Below are 5,726 nucleotides of genomic sequence, written 5' to 3' on the forward strand. Positions count from 1 at the left end.
GATCAACGATGGTAGAGATGGTGAATGGTGGCGATGGCCAAACAATGACAGTGATGATGGTGAGTGGATGCCGACAATGGTGGTGGTGGCAAATTGACGGTGATGGTGGCTATGGACAATGGTGGTGTGATGCGTTTAGAATACTAGTAGAGAGAGAGAGAGAGAGAACTATTTTTTTAATGAAGGTGAAATAAATGAAAAATGCTATGGATCCTAAATAATTTATCAAATTTTCTACAAAACCTCACACATGGGTGTGGGACCCATACACACCTATGTGAGAGGTGTGGTAAAAATTTTGATGAATTATTTGGGGTCCCTAGCATAACCCAAAATAAATATTTCAAGATTTTTTGGTGCATTTAAGAGGTGTATAGGACTTCAAGATAGTTAAGTCTATTAAATAGGATCCACTCGTAATTAATCCCTATTAATAATGTTTTAGGATTTGCATATTTTTTGACCCCCTTTTTTTTTTCATCTTTAGAGAACTTCTTCTAAAAAAATTTCAAAAAGCGTTAAGCTTCTAGATTCAACTCAACAAGACAAACCAGAAAATTATATTTAAAAAAAAAAAAATCAAGAGACAAATCCAGAAAAGAAAAAAAAAAAGCAAAATATAGTTTTTTTTTTTTTTGGGTGCTTATTTTGGCTTTTTCAATTTTTTTTGGATTTTTTTTCAAAAAAAAAAATATATAATTTTCAAATTCATCTCAACATGACAGATCGGAAAAGTAAAACATTTTGACATAATTTTGAAAACAAAGTCACTAAAGATAAATAAATAAATAAAATTTGTAAAAGATGTTGCTTTTTTTGGGTTGCCAAAAGAGCAAGTAAAATTTTAGGGGAGTTTGGTCTAATAAAACTTTGATCCATTAAGGACAATTACAAAAGTTTTACTTGAAAAATCTAGCACACACTACTATCACCAAAATATCGTAAATGACTAATTTAATATTTTAAATTTTAAAATGACATAAATTTTGATCTAAATATCGATTTTTAATAAAATTCATATTTTTAGAATTCTCTCATCGAGATCTATGACTATAAGGTTTTAAAAAATAAAATACTGTCAAAATTGATGTAAATAGTAATATTTTACTCTGTTTGATAGTAATATTTAAATTTATTTCACAATAAAATGTTATGGACTACTAGAGTAACATTTTACTTTTTTTCTCGAACAGGGCATCAGCAAAAAAAAAAAATGGCAGAAAGTTTTACAAGTTCTTTCACTGTAAGTTTACAAACAAATCAACCAACAACAATTCAAATCAACACTAATTCATCAACAAATCAATAACAAGGCAAGTGCAGTGTAATCCAACAGAGAAGAGCAAGATTGGTGCAAATAATATCATCAAATTATAGAAAATTAAGACACAAATTTCAATTTCAAGAATTGAAAGCAAATAAATTTCATATCATGGAATAACAACCTAAACTAATTTGCTCGTATATAGTATTCATCATTAAACAAGAAAAAACAAATAAATGAATGAATGAATGAATTAGTATTTTATATTTTTATAAACCTTTGCAATACATATTCTATCTCCAACATCTATTTTCATCACACCAAAGTCGAAAATGTAGCAAGAAGTAAGTACTTCCTCCCATTAGCACCATTCACATTGTAGCTAGCACTCGAAGGTCTCGCTCAAATCTGTCACATATATATGGAAGGGTAAGATTGTCAAAAAATAAATAAAAATATCTTGTTAATTCTATTTACACACCACTATTCCTTTCAGTTCACACCACTATGCTATATTTTTTTTATTACCATTATGCCCTTCAATGAAATTACCTTTTAGGACAAAACCCTAAATCCCATCAACACACTAGCCACCACCACCAACAACAGCCATTGTAGTTGTCATGAAACCTACCATCTCCATCACCTCCTCCCAACCTTGTCGCCTCGCTGCTACCCTTTTTCCAGCCCAAGTCGTTGCTTCATCATAGCACTACTACCACCACTACCGGCGATCCATGCTACCACAACCCTCTATCGCTACCTCGCAAACTTGCCTTCACTCATTCACAGCCTTGCAGCCCTAGCCCATACCAGTAATCCGACAACAAGAGAGAGACAACAGATCATGATCTCTAGAGATAGAAATAGAGTTCACAACTGGGTGATAGGATTGGCTGAGGGGTGATGGCACGCTGAGAGAATGACGAGGGACGGGAGGTTGTAGAAGTAGACAAAAGGAAAGAGGAAACCCCAACCACCATTCTTCTTGTTCTTCTTCCCTCTGAAATATTCTCCTAAAACCCTAAATCATCATTACCATCATCATCATCTTCTTATTTTTTTTTTCTTCTTCTTCATATTTTTCTTTCATTCTGCCTTGGAACTCGAAGATTTGAAGGTCCTGTGATGGTAGTGAGGTGGCAAGGGAGAGGGCTGGAGGAGATTAGTGATGGCCAGTGGCTGACGGTAGGCAAGTGTTATGGTTAGGGTTAGGGTTTGTCAGATGAGATAATGGTAATATGGTATTAAATGAAAATTGGTGGTTTGTATTGAGACAAAATAAACATATTCAATTTGTTTGTGGTGTGAACTGAGTAGATGGTGTGTAAATAGAATTTTCCAAAATGTTTTTGTGTCCTCCATCATGTATAAGCCTCCAAGTGATGGAATTTACGAAGGAAAAAATTATGCGTTGTCCTTTTCACCAAAGAAGGGCCCCATGGAAAAGTTTTGGCGAAATTTCCCAACATTTTAAGTACATGTAGCCTTTCCTATAAATATAAGCCTATTAATGGAGGAATAATCCTGTCTTACAAGAATTTTAACTAGGTTGTGCGCCCTTTGTTGGTTATACTTCCTTAGTGGAGTATGGGACCCAATTGGATAATTAAAAGAATATTTAATTTGGTTTGGTATTGGTTATAATATATTTTCTATATATTTTATCTGATTTTTGGAGACCCAATGGGTATTTAAAATATGTTCGGTGGCAGCTAGGCCTTAGCGTTTGGGAAACCCAAGAGTCAACAATATATTTTCATAATGTTTATTGGTATTGCGCAACATCTTATTATTTATCATCGATAGGCGTGTGCTTGGTGGCCAAGCTAAGTTCTTTGTATGAAACTCAAATTTCGTTGTTGATTTACAAAGTCAATGATGTGTGTGGCTAAGATTGGTCCAAGGTTTTTTGCTTGATTTGTTGCTACTGTTGCTTCGATTTCAAAGTTCTATGTTTGGCTGCTTCAAATCTTTGTTTGGTTCTATTTTGAGGACTGCTTTAGCCATATTTGTTCATTTATTTAATGAGATCTTTCCTCTTATTTATTTGTGATTATTTGGAATTCACCTAAGGGTGATTTGTGAGGCCATTAATGTCTTGTTTGTAATCATTTGAAAACTCTTGGTTGATAGTGGAATCGGACTATGGTCTCATGGACATACCTCACATTGAGGGAACTACGTAAAAATTATTTTGTCGTTGGTTATTTAAATTTTTTGCATTATTTTTATTTTCTTCGATTGATTTACTTGAGAGAAATTATCTATTTTTCATAACAACTAATATCACAGCTTACAATTTATTTGGGTTTGTTTATTTGTGTAAATTAGTTGAGGGAAATGTGAGTCATATGACTAGCTTCAATGGAGGTAATTATGTAACTTGGAAAACTAAAATAGAGGACCTATTTTTTGTAATAATTTGTATGGGCCTATTGAGGGTAATAGTGGCAAACCCAAGGGAATGAAAGATGATGAATGGAAGAGGCTTATCGAAAAGTCGTTGGTGTTATCCGTTAATGGATTGATGATAGTGTGTTTCATCATCTTGCTACGGAAATTTCAGCACATGATTTATTGAAAAAATTAGAAAGTCTTTATGATAGAAAATCAGCCACAAATAAAGCTTTTCTATTTCAAAAGTTGGTTAATTTAAAATATAAAAAGGGCAGCCCCATTTCGAAACATTTGAATGAAGTGAAGAGTATTGTTAACCAATTTGCTTATATGAAAATTGTTTTGGATGATGAACTGCAGGCTTTGATGCTACTGGGTTCCTTGCCTAAAAGTTGGGAGACTTTGGTTGTGACGGTTAGTAATTCGGCAGCTGATGGAGTTGTCACAATGAGCCAAGTCGCTAGTAGCTTGTTAAATGAAGAAACTAGAAGAAAATCAACGAGTTCTTCCCATTTGGAAGTGTTTATTGTGAGAGCTCGGAGCAAAATAAGGGAGAGGAGTAAGACTCCTCATAGTTGTCATGACAAATGAACAGATGATTCTTTTTCAAAGAAAGGCATTGAGTGTCATTATTGCCCTGAGAGACGGCACATGAAGCAAGAATGCCGAAAGCTCAACAACAGGGAGAAAAGGCATACGAAAAGTGTACAAAAGAAGCAAGAAGACATAATGGTGGTTACTTTCGATGATGATCTCATGGTCGTTTGTAAAGATGATTGTGCCAATTTTGTGGGCCAAAAGAGCAATTTGGTGATTGATTTTCAGTGCTTCTTTTCAAGTGACTTCTCGGTTGATTTCTTCATTTCTTACACCAAAGGATATTATGGTTGTGTTCGAATGGGAAATGAAGGTTTTTCCGAGATTGTTGGCATGAGTGATGTTTGCTTGGAAACAAATTTGGAATGCAAGTTGTTCCTTAAAGATGTGGGGCATGTACCCGACATTCGCCTCAATTTGACCTCTATTGGGAAGCTAGATGATGAAGGCTACAACAACAAATTTGATAATGGAAAATGCAAGCTCATAAAGGGTTCTTTAGTGGTGGCTAAGTGCAAGAAGACTTGCACACTTTATTCAATGCAAGGAAAAATTTGCAAATATGTTGTCAATACACTTGAGGATGATGCTTCTACCGAATTGTGGCAGAAGCAGCTTGAGCACATGAGTGAACAAGGGCTACAAGTTTTGTCCAAGAAAGAGTTTCTATCCGATTTGGAAGGTACGCATCTTAAGACTTGTGTTCATTGCTTGGCGGGTAAACAACATAGAGCTTCTTTTCATAAAAAATGTTGCTTCTAGAAAAAGAAAATGTTTTGGACTTGATTCATTCGGATGTGTATGGTCCTTTTAAAATTAGAACACAATGATGCACTTTATTTTGTTACTTTCATTGATGATTATTCAAGGAAAGTTTGGGCTTTTGCCCTAAAAAACTAAAGATCAAGTTCTAGATGTGTTTAAACATTTTCAGGCCATGGTTGAAAGAGAAAAAAGGCAAAAATTGAAGGGCATCCAAATGGACAATGGTTGTGACTACATTAAGCCATTTGATGAGTGTTTTCGTAGCCAAGGTATTCGACATCAAAAGATAGTTAAAAAGACTCCTCAACAACAAAATGGTGTTGCCAAGAGTATGAACCACACCATTATGGAAAGAACAAGGTGTTTGTTTTCACATGCTAAATTGCCAAGATCTTTTTGGATTGAGTCAATAAGGACAACGATTGATTTGATTAATTTGCGTCCTTCATATCCTTTGAATGGTGATGTTCCCGAAAGAGTTTGGACCATCAAATATTTGTCTTATGAGCACTTGGGAGTGTTCGGTTGCCGAGCATCTGTTCATATTCCAAAGGATGAGAAGTCCAAGCTTGATAGCAAGTCAAGAAAATGCATTTTTCTTAGCTATGGGCATGATGAATTTGGTTATAGATTGTGCGATCCGGTCGACAAAAACGTTATTCAAAGCTATGATGTTGTGTTTCTTGATGACCAAAAATTC

This window comes from Camellia sinensis, chromosome 6, assembly GCF_055761805.1.
Source record: "Camellia sinensis isolate YWXY chromosome 6, ASM5576180v1, whole genome shotgun sequence".
Taxonomy (NCBI): domain Eukaryota; kingdom Viridiplantae; phylum Streptophyta; class Magnoliopsida; order Ericales; family Theaceae; genus Camellia; species Camellia sinensis.